Consider the following 16,712-nt stretch of genomic DNA (forward strand, 5'->3'; position numbering starts at 1 on the left):
AAACCCCGTATTTACATATCTGCCACTGTGCAGGAGAATCCGTATAGGTGTTCGGGTGTTCGAACCGTAATGCGCAAGAATTGGTATGTAAACCATGTATTTACATATCTGCCACTGTGTAGGAGAATCCGTATAGGTGTTCTTGTGTTCGAACTGTATTGCGCAAGAAATGGTATGGAAATCCCGTATTTACATATCTGCCACTGTGCAGGAGAATCCGTATAGGTGTTCGAGTGTTCGAACCGTAATGCGCAAGAAATGGTATGCAAACCCCGTATTTACATATCTGCCACTGTGCAGGAGAATCCGTATAGGTGTTCGAGTGTTCGAACCGTAATACGTGAGAAATGGTATGCAAACCCCGTATTTACATATCTGCCACTGTGCAGGAGAATCCGTATAGGTGTTCGAGTGTTCGAACCGTAATGCGCAAGAAATGGTATGGAAACCCCGTATTTACATATCTGCCACTGTGCAGGAGAATCCGTATAGGTGCTCGAGTGTTCGAACCGTAATGCGCAAGAAATGGTATGCAAACCCCGTATTTACATATCTGCCACTGTGCAGGAGAATCCGTATAGGTGTTCGAGTGTTCGAACCGTAATGCGCAAGAAATGGTATGGAAACCCCGTATTTACTTATCTGCCACTGTGCAGGAGAATCCGTATAGGTGTTCGAGTGTTCGAACCGTAATGCGCAAGAAATGGTATGCAAACCCCGTATTTACATATCTGCCACTGTGCAGGAGAATCCGTATAGGTGTTCGAGTGTTCGAACCGTAATGCGCAAGAAATGGTATGGAAACCCCGTATTTACATATCTGCCACTGTGCAGGAGAATCCGTATAGGTGTTCGAGTGTTCGAAGCGTAATGCGCAAGAAATGGTATGCAAACCCCGTATTTACATATCTGCCACTGTGCAGGAGAATCCGTGTAGGTGTTCGGGTGTTCGAACCGTAATGCGCAAGAAATGGTATGTAAACCCCTTATTTACATATCTGCCACTGTGCAGGAGAATCCGTGTAGGTGTTCGGGTGTTCGAACCGTAATGCGCAAGAAATGGTATGCAAACCCCGTATTTACATATCTGCCACTGTGCAGGAGAATCCGTATAGGTGTTCGGGTGTTCGAACCGTAATGCGCAAGAATTGGTATGTAAACCACGTATTTACATATCTGCCACTGTGCAGGAGAATCCGTATAGGTGTTCTTGTGTTCGAACTGTATTGCGCAAGAAATGGTATGGAAACCCCGTATTTACATTTCTGCCACTGTGCAGGAGAATCCGTATAGGTGTTCGAGTGTTCGAACCGTAATGCGCAAGAAATGGCATGCAAACCCCGTATTTATATATCTGCCACTGTGCAGGAGAATCCGTATAGGTGTTCGAGTGTTCGAACCGTAATGCGCAAGAAATGGTATGCAAACCCCGTATTTACATATCTGCCACTGTGCAAGAGAATCTGTATAGGTGTTCGAGTGTTCGAACCGTAATGCGCAAGAAATGGTATGCAAACCCCGTATTTACATATCTGCCACTGTGCAGGAGAATCCGTATAGGTGTTCGAGTGTTCGAACCGTAATGCGTGAGAAATGGTATGCAAACCCCGTATTTACATATCTGCCATTGTGCAGGAGAATCCGTATAGGTGTTCGAGTGTTCGAACCGTAATGCGCAAGAAATGGTATGGAAACCCCGTATTTACATATCTGCCACTGTGCAGGAGAATCCGTATAGGTGTTCGAGTGTTCGAACCGTAATGCGCAAGAAATGGTATGGAAACCCCGTATTTATATATCTGCCACTGTGCAGGAGAATCCGTATAGGTGTTTGAGTGTTCGAACCGTAATGCGCAAGAAATGGTATGCAAACCCCGTATTTACATATCTGCCACTGTGCAAGAGAATCCGTATAGGTGTTCGAGTGTTCGAAGAGTAATGCGCAAGAAATGGTATGCAAACCCCGTATTTACATATCTGCCACTGTGCAGGAGAATCCGTATAGGTGTTCGAGTGTTCGAACCGTAATGCGTGAGAAATGGTATGCAAACCCCGTATTTACATATCTGCCACTGTGCAGGAGAATCCGTATAGGTGTTCGAGTGTTCGAACCGTAATGCGCAAGAAATGGTATGGAAACCCCGTATTTACATATCTGCCACTGTGCAGGAGAATCCGTATAGGTGTTCGAGTGTTCGAACCGTAATGCGCAAGAAATGGTATGGAAACCCCGTATTTACATATTTGCCACTGTGCAAGAGAATCCGTATAGGTGTTCGAGTGTTCGAAGCGTAATGCGCAAGAAATGGTATGCAAACCCCGTATTTACATATCTGCCACTGTGCAGGAGAATCCGTGTAGGTGTTCGGGTGTTCGAACCGTAATGCGCAAGAAATGGTATGTAAACCCCGTATTTACATATCTGCCACTGTGCAGGAGAATCCGAATAGGTGTTCGGGAGTTCGAACCGTAATACGCAAGAAATGGTATGCAAACCCCGTATTTACATATCTGCCACTGTGCACGAGAATCCGTATAGGTGTTCGGGTGTTCGAACCGTAATACGCAAAAAATGGTATGGAAACCCCGTATTTACATATCTGCCACTGTGCAGGAGAATCCGTATAGGTGTTCGAGTGTTCGAACCGTAATGCGCAAGAAATGGTATGCAAACCCCGTATTTACATATCTGCCACTGTGCAGGAGAATCCGTATAGGTGTTCGAGTGTTCGAACCGTAATGCGTGAGAAATGGCATGAAACCCCGTATTTACATATCTGCCACTGTGCAGGAGAATCCGTATATGTGTTCGAGTGTTCGAACCATAATGCGCAAGAAATGGTATGCAAACCCCGTATTTACATATCTGCCACTGTGCAGGAGAATCCGTATAGGTGTTCGAGTGTTCGAACCGTAATGCGCAAGAAATGGTATGGAAACCCCGTATTTACATATCTGCCACTGTGCAGGAGAATCCGTATAGGTGTTCGAGTGTTCGAAGCGTAATGCGCAAGAAATGGTATGCAAACCCCGTATTTACATATCTGCCACTGTGCAGGAGAATCCGTGTAGGTGTTCGGGTGTTCGAACCGTAATGCGCAAGAAATGGTATGTAAACCCCTTATTTACATATCTGCCACTGTGCAGGAGAATCCGTGTAGGTGTTCGGGTGTTCGAACCGTAATGCGCAAGAAATGGTATGCAAACCCCGTATTTATATATCTGCCACTGTGCAGGAGAATCCGTATAGGTGTTCGGGTGTTCGAACCGTAATGCGCAAGAAATGGTATGTAAACCATGTATTTACATATCTGCCACTGTGCAGGAGAATCCGTATAGGTGTTCGAGTGTTCGAACTGTAATGCGCAAGAAATGGTATGGAAACCCCGTATTTACATATCTGCCACTGTGCAGGAGAATCCGTATAGGTGTTCGAGTGTTCGAACCGTAATGCGCAAGAAATGGTATGGAAACCCCGTATTTACATATCTGCCACTGTGCAGGAGAATCCGTATAGGTGTTCGAGTGTTCGAACCGTAATGCGCAAGAAATGGTATGCAAACCCCGTATTTACATATCTGCCACTGTGCAGGAGAATCCGTATAGGTGTTCGAGTGTTCGAACCGTAATGCGTGAGAAATGGCATGTAAACCCCGTATTTACATATCTCCCACTGTGCAGGAGAATCCGTATAGGTGTTCGAGTGTTCGAACCGTAATGCGCAAGAAATGGTATGCAAACCCCGTATTTACATATCTGCCACTGTGCAGGAGAATCCGTATAGGTGTTCGAGTGTTCGAACCGTAATGCGCAAGAAATGGTATGGAAACCCCGTATTTACATATCTGCCACTGTGCAGGAGAATCCGTATAGGTGTTCGAGTGTTCGAAGCGTAATGCGCAAGAAATGGTATGAAAAACCCCGTATTTACATATCTGCCACTGTGCAGGAGAATCCGTGTAGGTGTTCGGGTGTTCGAACCGTAATGCGCAAGAAATGGTATGTAAACCCCTTATTTACATATCTGCCACTGTGCAGGAGAATCCGTGTAGGTGTTCGGGTGTTCGAACCGTAATGCGCAAGAAATGGTATGCAAACCCCGTATTTACATATCTGCCACTGTGCAGGAGAATCCGTATAGGTGTTCGGGTGTTCGAACCGTAATGCGCAAGAAATGGTATGCAAACCCCGTATTTACATATCTGCCACTGTGCAGGAGAATCCGTATAGGTGTTCGGGTGTTCGAACCGTAATGCGCAAGAAATGGTATGTAAACCACGTATTTACATATCTGCCACTGTGGAGGAGAATCCGTATAGGTGTTCGAGTGTTCGAACTGTAATGCGCAAGAAATGGTATGGAAACCCCGTATTTACATATCTGCCACTGTGCAGGAGAATCCGTATAGGTGTTCGAGTGTTCGAACCGTAATGCGCAAGAAATGGTATGGAAACCCCGTATTTACATATCTGCCACTGTGCAGGAGAATCCGTATAGGTGTTCGAGTGTTCGAACCGTAATGCGCAAGAAATGGTATGCAAACCCCGTATTTACATATCTGCTACTGTGCAGGAGAATCCGTATAGGTGTTCGAGTGTTCGAACCGTAATGCGTGAGAAATGGCATGTAAACCCCGTATTTACATATCGGCCACTGTGCAGGAGAATCCGTATAGGTGTTCGAGTGTTCGAACCGTAATGCGCAAGAAATGATATGCAAACCCCGTATTTACATATCTGCCACTGTGTAGGAGAATCCGTATAGGTGTTCGAGTGTTCGAACCGTAATGCGCAAGAAATGGTATGGAAACCCCGTATTTACATATCTGCCACTGTGCAGGAGAATCCGTATAGGTGTTCGAGTGTTCGAAGCGTAATGCGCAAGAAATGGTATGCAAACCCCGTATTTACATATCTGCCACAGTGCAGGAGAATCCGTGTAGGTGTTCGGGTGTTCGAACCGTAATGCGCAAGAAATGGTATGTAAACCCCTTATTTACATATCTGCCACTGTGCAGGAGAATCCGTGTAGGTGTTCGGGTGTTCGAACCGTAATGCGCAAGAAATGGTATGCAAACCCCGTATTTACATATCTGCCACTGTGCAGGAGAATCCGTATAGGTGTTCGGGTGTTCGAACCGTAATGCGCAACAAATGGTATGTAAACCACGTATTTACATATCTGCCACTGTGCAGGAGAATCTGTATAGGTGTTCGAGTGTTCGAACTGTAATGCGCAAGAAATGGTATGGAAACCCCGTATTTACATATCTGCCACTGTGCAGGAGAATCCGTATAGGTGTTCGAGTGTTCGAACCGTAATGCGCAAGAAATGGTATGGAAACCCCGTATTTACATATCTGCCACTGTGCAGGAGAATCCGTATAGGTGTTCGAGTGTTCGAACCGTAATGCGCACGAAATGGTATGCAAACCCCGTATTTACATATCTGCCACTGTGCAGGAGAATCCGTATAGGTGTTCGAGTGTTCGAACCGTAATGCGTGAGAAATGGCATGTAAACCCCGTATTTACATATCTGCCACTGTGTAGGAGAATCCGTATAGGTGTTCGAGTGTTCGAACCGTAATGCGCAAGAAATGGTATGCAAACCCCGTATTTACATATCTGCCACTGTGCAGGAGAATCCGTATAGGTGTTCGAGCGTTCGAACCGTAATGCGCAAGAAATGGTATGGAAACCCCGTATTTACATATCTGCCACTGTGCAGGAGAATCCGTATAGGTGTTCGAGTGTTCGAAGCGTAATGCGCAAGAAATGGTATGCAAACCCCGTATTTACATATCTGCCACTGTGCAGGAGAATCCGTGTAGGTGTTCGGGTGTTCGAACCGTAATGCGCAAGAAATGGTATGTAAACCCCGTATTTACATATCTGCCACTGTGCAGGATAATCCGAATAGGTGTTCGGGTGTTCGAACCGTAATGCGCAAGAAATGGTATGCAAACCCCGTATTTACATATCTGCCACTGTGCAGGAGAATCCGTATAGGTGTTCGGGTGTTCGAACCGTAATGCGCAAGAAATGGTATGGAAACCCCGTATTTACATATCTGCCACTGTGCAGGAGAATCCGTATAGGTGTTCGAGTGTTCGAAGCGTAATGCGCAAGAAATGGTATGCAAACCCCGTATTTACATATCTGCCACTGTGCAGGAGAATCCGTGTAGGTGTTCGGGTGTTCGAACCGTAATGCGCAAGAAATGGTATGTAAACCCCTTATTTACATATCTGCCACTGTGCAGGAGAATCCGTGTAGGTGTTCGGGTGTTCGAACCGTAATGCGCAAGAAATGGTATGCAAACCCCGTATTTACATATCTGCCACTGTGCAGGAGAATCCGTATAGGTGTTCGGGTGTTCGAACCGTAATGCGCAAGAAATGGTATGTAAACCACGTATTTACATATCTGCCACTGTGCAGGAGAATCCGTATAGGTGTTCGAGTGTTCGAACTGTAATGCGCAAGAAATGGTATGGAAACCCTGTATTTACATATCTGCCACTGTGCAGGAGAATCCGTATAGGTGTTCGAGTGTTCGAACCGTAATGCGCAAGAAATGGTATGGAAACCCCGTATTTACATATCTGCCACTGTGCAGGAGAATCCGTATAGGTGTTCGAGTGTTCGAACCATAATGCGCAAGAAATGGTATGCAAACCCCGTATTTACATATCTGCCACTGTGCAGGAGAATCCGTATAGGTGTTCGAGTGTTCGAACCGTAATGCGTGAGAAATGGCATGCAAACCCCGTATTTACATATCTGCCACTGTGCAGGAGAATCCGTATAGGTGTTCGAGTGTTCGAACCGTAATGCGCAAGAAATGGTATGCAAACCCCGTATTTACATATCTGCCACTGTGTAGGAGAATCCGTATAGGTGTTCGAGTGTTCGAACCGTAATGCGCAAGAAATGGTATGGAAACCCCGTATTTACATATCTGCCACTGTGCAGGAGAATCCGTATAGGTGTTCGAGTGTTCGAAGCGTAATGCGCAAGAAATGGTATGCAAACCCCGTATTTACATATCTGCCACTGTGCAGGAGAATCCGTGTAGGTGTTCGGGTGTTCGAACCGTAATGCGCAAGAAATGGTATGTAAACCCCTTATTTACATATCTGCCACTGTGCAGGAGAATCCGTGTAGGTGTTCGGGTGTTCGAACCGTAATGCGCAAGAAATGGTATGCAAACCCCGTATTTACATATCTGCCACTGTGCAGGAGAATCCGTATAGGTGTTCGGGTGTTCGGACCGTAATGCGTAAGAAATGGTATGTAAACCACGTATTTACATATCTGCCACTGTGCAGGAGAATCCGTATAGGTGTTCGAGTGTTCGAACTGTAATGCGCAAGAAATGGTATGGAAACCCCGTATTTACATATCTGCCACTGTGCAGGAGAATCCGTATAGGTGTTCGAGTGTTCGAACCGTAATGCGCAAGAAATGGTATGGAAACCCCGTATTTACATATCTGCCACTGTGCAGGAGAATCCATATAGGTGTTCGAGTGTTCGAACCGTAATGCGCAAAAAATGGTATGCAAACCCCGTATTTACATATCTGCCACTGTGCAGGAGAATCCGTATAGGTGTTCGAGTGTTCGAACCGTAATGCGTGAGAAATGGCATGTAAATCCCGTATTTACATATCTGCCACTGTGCAGGAGAATCCGTATAGGTGTTCGAGTGTTCGAACCGTAATGCGCAAGAAATGGTATGCAAACCCCGTATTTACATATCTGCCACTGTGCAGGAGAATCCGTATAGGTGTTCGAGTGTTCGAACCGTAATGCGCAAGAAATGGTATGCAAACCCCGTATTTACATATCTGCCACTGTGCAGGAGAATCCGTATAGGTGTTCGAGTGTTCGAACCGTAATGCGCAAGAAATGGTATGCAAACCCCGTATTTACATATCTGCCACTGTGCAGGAGAATCCGTATAGGTGTTCGAGTGTTCGAAGCGTAATGCGCAAGAAATGGTATGCAAACCCCGTATTTACATATCTGCCACTGTGCAGGAGAATCCGTGTAGGTGTTCGGGTGTTCGAACCGTAATGCGCAAGAAATGGTATGTAAACCCCGTATTTACATATCTGCCACTGTGCAGGATAATCCGAATAGGTGTTCGGGTGTTCGAACCGTAATGCGCAAGAAATGGTATGCAAACCCCGTATTTACATATCTGCCACTGTGCAGGAGAATCCGTATAGGTGTTCGGGTGTTCGAACCGTAATGCGCAAGAAATGGTATGGAAACCCCGTATTTACATATCTGCCACTGTGCAGGAGAATCCGTATAGGTGTTCGAGTGTTCGAAGCGTAATGCGCAAGAAATGGTATGCAAACCCCGTATTTACATATCTGCCACTGTGCAGGAGAATCCGTGTAGGTGTTCGGGTGTTCGAACCGTAATGCGCAAGAAATGGTATGTAAACCCCTTATTTACATATCTGCCACTGTGCAGGAGAATCCGTGTAGGTGTTCGGGTGTTCGAACCGTAATGCGCAAGAAATGGTATGCAAACCCCGTATTTACATATCTGCCACTGTGCAGGAGAATCCGTATAGGTGTTCGGGTGTTCGAACCGTAATGCGCAAGAAATGGTATGTAAACCACGTATTTACATATCTGCCACTGTGCAGGAGAATCCGTATAGGTGTTCGAGTGTTCGAACTGTAATGCGCAAGAAATGGTATGGAAACCCTGTATTTACATATCTGCCACTGTGCAGGAGAATCCGTATAGGTGTTCGAGTGTTCGAACCGTAATGCGCAAGAAATGGTATGGAAACCCCGTATTTACATATCTGCCACTGTGCAGGAGAATCCGTATAGGTGTTCGAGTGTTCGAACCGTAATGCGCAAGAAATGGTATGCAAACCCCGTATTTACATATCTGCCACTGTGCAGGAGAATCCGTATAGGTGTTCGAGTGTTCGAACCGTAATGCGTGAGAAATGGCATGCAAACCCCGTATTTACATATCTGCCACTGTGCAGGAGAATCCGTATAGGTGTTCGAGTGTTCGAACCGTAATGCGCAAGAAATGGTATGCAAACCCCGTATTTACATATCTGCCACTGTGTAGGAGAATCCGTATAGGTGTTCGAGTGTTCGAACCGTAATGCGCAAGAAATGGTATGGAAACCCCGTATTTACATATCTGCCACTGTGCAGGAGAATCCGTATAGGTGTTCGAGTGTTCGAAGCGTAATGCGCAAGAAATGGTATGCAAACCCCGTATTTACATATCTGCCACTGTGCAGGAGAATCCGTGTAGGTGTTCGGGTGTTCGAACCGTAATGCGCAAGAAATGGTATGTAAACCCCTTATTTACATATCTGCCACTGTGCAGGAGAATCCGTGTAGGTGTTCGGGTGTTCGAACCGTAATGCGCAAGAAATGGTATGCAAACCCCGTATTTACATATCTGCCACTGTGCAGGAGAATCCGTATAGGTGTTCGGGTGTTCGGACCGTAATGCGTAAGAAATGGTATGTAAACCACGTATTTACATATCTGCCACTGTGCAGGAGAATCCGTATAGGTGTTCGAGTGTTCGAACTGTAATGCGCAAGAAATGGTATGGAAACCCCGTATTTACATATCTGCCACTGTGCAGGAGAATCCGTATAGGTGTTCGAGTGTTCGAACCGTAATGCGCAAGAAATGGTATGGAAACCCTGTATTTACATATCTGCCACTGTGCAGGAGAATCCGTATAGGTGTTCGAGTGTTCGAACCGTAATGCGCAAAAAATGGTATGCAAACCCCGTATTTACATATCTGCCACTGTGCAGGAGAATCCGTATAGGTGTTCGAGTGTTCGAACCGTAATGCGTGAGAAATGGCATGTAAATCCCGTATTTACATATCTGCCACTGTGCAGGAGAATCCGTATAGGTGTTCGAGTGTTCGAACCGTAATGCGCAAGAAATGGTATGCAAACCCCGTATTTACATATCTGCCACTGTGCAGGAGAATCCGTATAGGTGTTCGAGTGTTCGAACCGTAATGCGCAAGAAATGGTATGGAAACCCCGTATTTACATATCTGCCACTGTGCAGGAGAATCCGTATAGGTGTTCGAGTGTTCGAAGCGTAATGCGCAAGAAATGGTATGCAAACCCCGTATTTACATATCTGCCACTGTGCAGGAGAATCCGTGTAGGTGTTCGGGTGTTCGAACCGTAATGCGCAAGAAATGGTATGTAAACCCCGTATTTACATATCTGCCACTGTGCAGGAGAATCCGAATAGGTGTTCGGGTGTTCGAACCGTAATGCGCAAGAAATGGTATGCAAACCCCGTATTTACATATCTGCCACTGTGTAGGAGAATCCGTATAGGTGTTCGGGTGTTCGAACCGTAATGCGCAAGAAATGGTATGGAAACCCCGTATTTACATATCTGCCACTGTCCAGGAGAATCCGTATAGGTGTTCGAGTGTTCGAAGCGTAATGCGCAAGAAATGGTATGCAAACCCCGTATTTACATATCTGCCACTGTGCAGGAGAATCCGTGTAGGTGTTCGGATGTTCGAACCGTAATGCGCAAGAAATGGTATGTAAACCCCTTATTTACATATCTGCCACTATGCAGGAGAATCCGTGTAGGTGTTCGGGTGTTCGAACCGTAATGCGCAAGAAATGGTATGCAAACCCCGTATTTACATATCTGCCACTGTGCAGGAGAATCCGTATAGGTGTTCGGGTGTTCGAACCGTAATGCGCAAGAAATGGTATGTAAACCACGTATTTACATATCTGCCACTGTGCAGGAGAATCCGTATAGGTGTTCGAGTGTTCGAACTGTAATGCGCAAGAAATGGTATGGAAACCCTGTATTTACATATCTGCCACTGTGCAGGAGAATCCGTATAGGTGTTCGAGTGTTCGAACCGTAATGCGCAAGAAATGGTATGGAAACCCCGTATTTACATATCTGCCACTGTGCAGGAGAATCCGTATAGGTGTTCGAGTGTTCGAACCGTAATGCGCAAGAAATGGTATGCAAACCCCGTATTTACATATCTGCCACTGTGCAGGAGAATCCGTATAGGTGTTCGAGTGTTCGAACCGTAATGCGTGAGAAATGGCATGTAAATCCCGTATTTACATATCTGCCACTGTGCAGGACAATCCGTATAGGTGTTCGAGTGTTCGAACCGTAATGCGCAAGAAATGGTATGCAAACCCCGTATTTACATATCTGCCACTGTGCAGGAGAATCCGTATAGGTGTTCGAGTGTTCGAACCGTAATGCGCAAGAAATGGTATGGAAACCCCGTATTTACATATCTGCCACTGTGCAGGAGAATCCGTATAGGTGTTCGAGTGTTCGAAGCGTAATGCGCAAGAAATGGTATGCAAACCCCGTATTTACATATCTGCCACTGTGTAGGAGAATCCGTGTAGGTGTTCGGGTGTTCGAACCGTAATGCGCAAGAAATGGTATGCAAACCCCGTATTTACATATCTGCCACTGTGCAGGAGAATCCGTATAGGTGTTCGGGTGTTCGAACCGTAATGCGCAAGAAATGGTATGCAAACCCCGTATTTACATATCTGCCACTGTGCAGGAGAATCCGTATAGGTGTTCGCGTGTTCGAACCGTAATGCGCAAGAAATGGTATGCAAACCCCGTATTTACATATCTGCCACTGTGCAGGAGAATCCGTATAGGTGTTCGAGTGTTCGAACCGTAATGCGCAAGAAATGGTATGCAAACCCCGTATTTACATATCTGCCACTGTGCAGGAGAATCCGTGTAGGTGTTCGGGTGTTCGGACCGTAATGCGCAAGAAATGGTATGTAAACCCCTTATTTACATATCTGCCACTGTGCAGGAGAATCCGTGTAGGTGTTCGGGTGTTCGAACCGTAATGCGCAAGAAATGGTATGCAAACCCCGTATTTACATATCTGCCACTGTGCAGGAGAATCCGTATAGGTGTTCGATTGTTCGAACTGTAATGCGCAAGAAATGGTATGGAAACCCCGTATTTACATATCTGCCACTGTGCAGGAGAATCCGTATAGGTGTTCGAGTGTTCGAACCGTAATGCGCAAGAAATGGTATGGAAACCCCGTATTTACATATCTGCCACTGTGCAGGAGAATCCGTATAGGTGTTCGAGTGTTCGAACCGTAATGCGCAAGAAATGGTATGCAAACCCCGTATTTACATATCTGCCACTGTGCAGGAGAATCCGTATAGGTGTTCGAGTGTTCGAACCGTAATGCGTGAGAAATGGCATGCAAACCCCGTATTTACATATCTGCCACTGTGCAGGAGAATCCGTATAGGTGTTCGAGTGTTCGAACCGTAATGCGCAAGAAATGGTATGCAAACCCCGTATTTACATATCTGCCACTGTGTAGGAGAATCCGTATAGGTGTTCGAGTGTTCGAACCGTAATGCGCAAGAAATGGTATGGAAACCCCGTATTTACATATCTGCCACTGTGCAGGAGAATCCGTATAGGTGTTCGAGTGTTCGAAGCGTAATGCGCAAGAAATGGTATGCAAACCCCGTATTTACATATCTGCCACTGTGCAGGAGAATCCGTGTAGGTGTTCGGGTGTTCGAACCGTAATGCGCAAGAAATGGTATGGAAACCCCGTATTTACATATCTGCCACTGTGCAGGAGAATCCGTGTAGGTGTTCGGGTGTTCGAACCGTAATGCGCAAGAAATGGTATGTAAACCCCTTATTTACATATCTGCCACTGTGCAGGAGAATCCGTGTAGGTGTTCGGGTGTTCGAACCGTAATGCGCAAGAAATGGTATGCAAACCCCGTATTTACATATCTGCCACTGTGCAGGAGAATCCGTATAGGTGTTCGATTGTTCGAACTGTAATGCGCAAGAAATGGTATGGAAACCCTGTATTTACATATCTGCCACTGTGCAGGAGAATCCGTATAGGTGTTCGAGTGTTCGAACCGTAATGCGCAAGAAATGGTATGGAAACCCCGTATTTACATATCTGCCACTGTGCAGGAGAATCCGTATAGGTGTTCGAGTGTTCGAACCGTAATGCGCAAGAAATGGTATGCAAACCCCGTATTTACATATCTGCCACTGTGCAGGAGAATCCGTATAGGTGTTCGAGTGTTCGAACCGTAATGCGTGAGAAATGGCATGTAAATCCCGTATTTACATATCTGCCACTGTGCAGGAGAATCCGTATAGGTGTTCGAGTGTTCGAACCGTAATGCGCAAGAAATGGTATGCAAACCCCGTATTTACATATCTGCCACTGTGCAGGAGAATCCGTATAGGTGTTCGAGTGTTCGAACCGTAATGCGCAAGAAATGGTATGGAAACCCCGTATTTACATATCTGCCACTGTGCAGGAGAATCCGTATAGGTGTTCGAGTGTTCGAAGCGTAATGCGCAAGAAATGGTATGCAAACCCCGTATTTACATATCTGCCACTGTGTAGGAGAATCCGTGTAGGTGTTCGGGTGTTCGAACCGTAATGCGCAAGAAATGGTATGCAAACCCCGTATTTACATATCTGCCACTGTGCAGGAGAATCCGTATAGGTGTTCGGGTGTTCGAACCGTAATGCGCAAGAAATGGTATGCAAACCCCGTATTTACATATCTGCCACTGTGCAGGAGAATCCGTATAGGTGTTCGCGTGTTCAAACCGTAATGCGCAAGAAATGGTATGCAAACCCCGTATTTACATATCTGCCACTGTGCAGGAGAATCCGTATAGGTGTTCGATTGTTCGAACTGTAATGCGCAAGAAATGGTATGGAAACCCCGTATTTACATGTCTGCCACTGTGCAGGAGAATCCGTATAGGTGTTCGAGTGTTCGAACCGTAATGCGCAAGAAATGGTATGGAAACCCCGTATTTACATATCTGCCACTGTGCAGGAGAATCCGTATAGGTGTTCGAGTGTTCGAACCGTAATGCGCAAGAAATGGTATGCAAACCCCGTATTTACATATCTGCCACTGTGCAGGAGAATCCGTATAGGTGTTCGAGTGTTCGAACCGTAATGCGTGAGAAATGGCATGCAAACCCCGTATTTACATATCTGCCACTGTGTAGGAGAATCCGTATAGGTGTTCGAGTGTTCGAACCGTAATGCGCAAGAAATGGTATGCAAACCCCGTATTTACATATCTGCCACTGTGTAGGAGAATCCGTATAGGTGTTCGAGTGTTCGAACCGTAATGCGCAAGAAATGGTATGGAAACCCCGTATTTACATATCTGCCACTGTGCAGGAGAATCCGTGTAGGTGTTCGGGTGTTCGAACCGTAATGCGCAAGAAATGGTATGTAAACCCCTTATTTACATATCTGCCACTGTGCAGGAGAATCCGTGTAGGTGTTCGGGTGTTCGAACCGTAATGCGCAAGAAATGGTATGCAAACCCCGTATTTACATATCTGCCACTGTGCAGGAGAATCCGTGTAGGTGTTCGGGTGTTCGAACCGTAATGCGCAAGAAATGGTATGGAAACCCCGTATTTACATATCTGCCACTGTGCAGGAGAATCCGTGTAGGTGTTCGGGTGTTCGAACCGTAATGCGCAAGAAATGGTATGTAAACCCCTTATTTACATATCTGCCACTGTGCAGGAGAATCCGTGTAGGTGTTCGGGTGTTCGAACCGTAATGCGCAAGAAATGGTATGCAAACCCCGTATTTACATATCTGCCACTGTGCAGGAGAATCCGTATAGGTGTTCGATTGTTCGAACTGTAATGCGCAAGAAATGGTATGGAAACCCTGTATTTACATATCTGCCACTGTGCAGGAGAATCCGTATAGGTGTTCGAGTGTTCGAACCGTAATGCGCAAGAAATGGTATGGAAACCCCGTATTTACATATCTGCCACTGTGCAGGAGAATCCGTATAGGTGTTCGAGTGTTCGAACCGTAATGCGCAAGAAATGGTATGCAAACCCCGTATTTACATATCTGCCACTGTGCAGGAGAATCCGTATAGGTGTTCGAGTGTTCGAACCGTAATGCGTGAGAAATGGCATGTAAATCCCGTATTTACATATCTGCCACTGTGCAGGAGAATCCGTATAGGTGTTCGAGTGTTCGAACCGTAATGCGCAAGAAATGGTATGCAAACCCCGTATTTACATATCTGCCACTGTGCAGGAGAATCCGTATAGGTGTTCGAGTGTTCGAACCGTAATGCGCAAGAAATGGTATGGAAACCCCGTATTTACATATCTGCCACTGTGCAGGAGAATCCGTATAGGTGTTCGAGTGTTCGAAGCGTAATGCGCAAGAAATGGTATGCAAACCCCGTATTTACATATCTGCCACTGTGTAGGAGAATCCGTGTAGGTGTTCGGGTGTTCGAACCGTAATGCGCAAGAAATGGTATGCAAACCCCGTATTTACATATCTGCCACTGTGCAGGAGAATCCGTATAGGTGTTCGGGTGTTCGAACCGTAATGCGCAAGAAATGGTATGCAAACCCCGTATTTACATATCTGCCACTGTGCAGGAGAATCCGTATAGGTGTTCGCGTGTTCGAACCGTAATGCGCAAGAAATGGTATGCAAACCCCGTATTTACATATCTGCCACTGTGCAGGAGAATCCGTATAGGTGTTCGATTGTTCGAACTGTAATGCGCAAGAAATGGTATGGAAACCCCGTATTTACATGTCTGCCACTGTGCAGGAGAATCCGTATAGGTGTTCGAGTGTTCGAACCGTAATGCGCAAGAAATGGTATGGAAACCCCGTATTTACATATCTGCCACTGTGCAGGAGAATCCGTATAGGTGTTCGAGTGTTCGAACCGTAATGCGCAAGAAATGGTATGCAAACCCCGTATTTACATATCTGCCACTGTGCAGGAGAATCCGTATAGGTGTTCGAGTGTTCGAACCGTAATGCGTGAGAAATGGCATGCAAACCCCGTATTTACATATCTGCCACTGTGCAGGAGAATCCGTATAGGTGTTCGAGTGTTCGAACCGTAATGCGCAAGAAATGGTATGCAAACCCCGTATTTACATATCTGCCACTGTGTAGGAGAATCAGTATAGGTGTTCGAGTGTTCGAACCGTAATGCGCAAGAAATGGTATGGAAACCCCGTATTTACATATCTGCCACTGTGCAGGAGAATCCGTATAGGTGTTCGAGTGTTCGAAGCGTAATGCGCAAGAAATGGTATGCAAACCCCGTATTTACATATCTGCCACTGTGCAGGAGAATCCGTGTAGGTGTTCGGGTGTTCGAACCGTAATGCGCAAGAAATGGTATGTAAACCCCGTATTTACATATCTGCCACTGTGCAGGAGAATCCGTGTAGGTGTTCGGGTGTTCGAACCGTAATGCGCAAGAAATGGTATGCAAACCCCGTATTTACATATCTGCCACTGTGCAGGAGAATCCGTATAGGTGTTCGGGTGTTCGAACCGTAATGCGCAAGAAATGGTATGGAAACCATGTATTTACATATTTGCCACTGTGCAGGAGAATCCGTATAGGTGTTCGAGTGTTCGAACTGTAATGCGCAAGAAATGGTATGCAAACCCCGTATTTACATATCTGCCACTGTGCAGGAGAATCCGTATAGGTGTTCGAGTGTTCGAACCGTAATGCGCAAGAAATGGTATGGAAACCCCGTATTTACATATCTGCCACTGTGCAGGAGAATCCGTATAGGTGTTCGAGTGTTCGAACCGTA

Source organism: Camellia sinensis, unplaced genomic scaffold (genome assembly GCF_055761805.1).
Source record: "Camellia sinensis isolate YWXY unplaced genomic scaffold, ASM5576180v1 Unanchor13, whole genome shotgun sequence".
In the NCBI taxonomy this organism is placed as follows: Eukaryota; Viridiplantae; Streptophyta; class Magnoliopsida; order Ericales; family Theaceae; genus Camellia; species Camellia sinensis.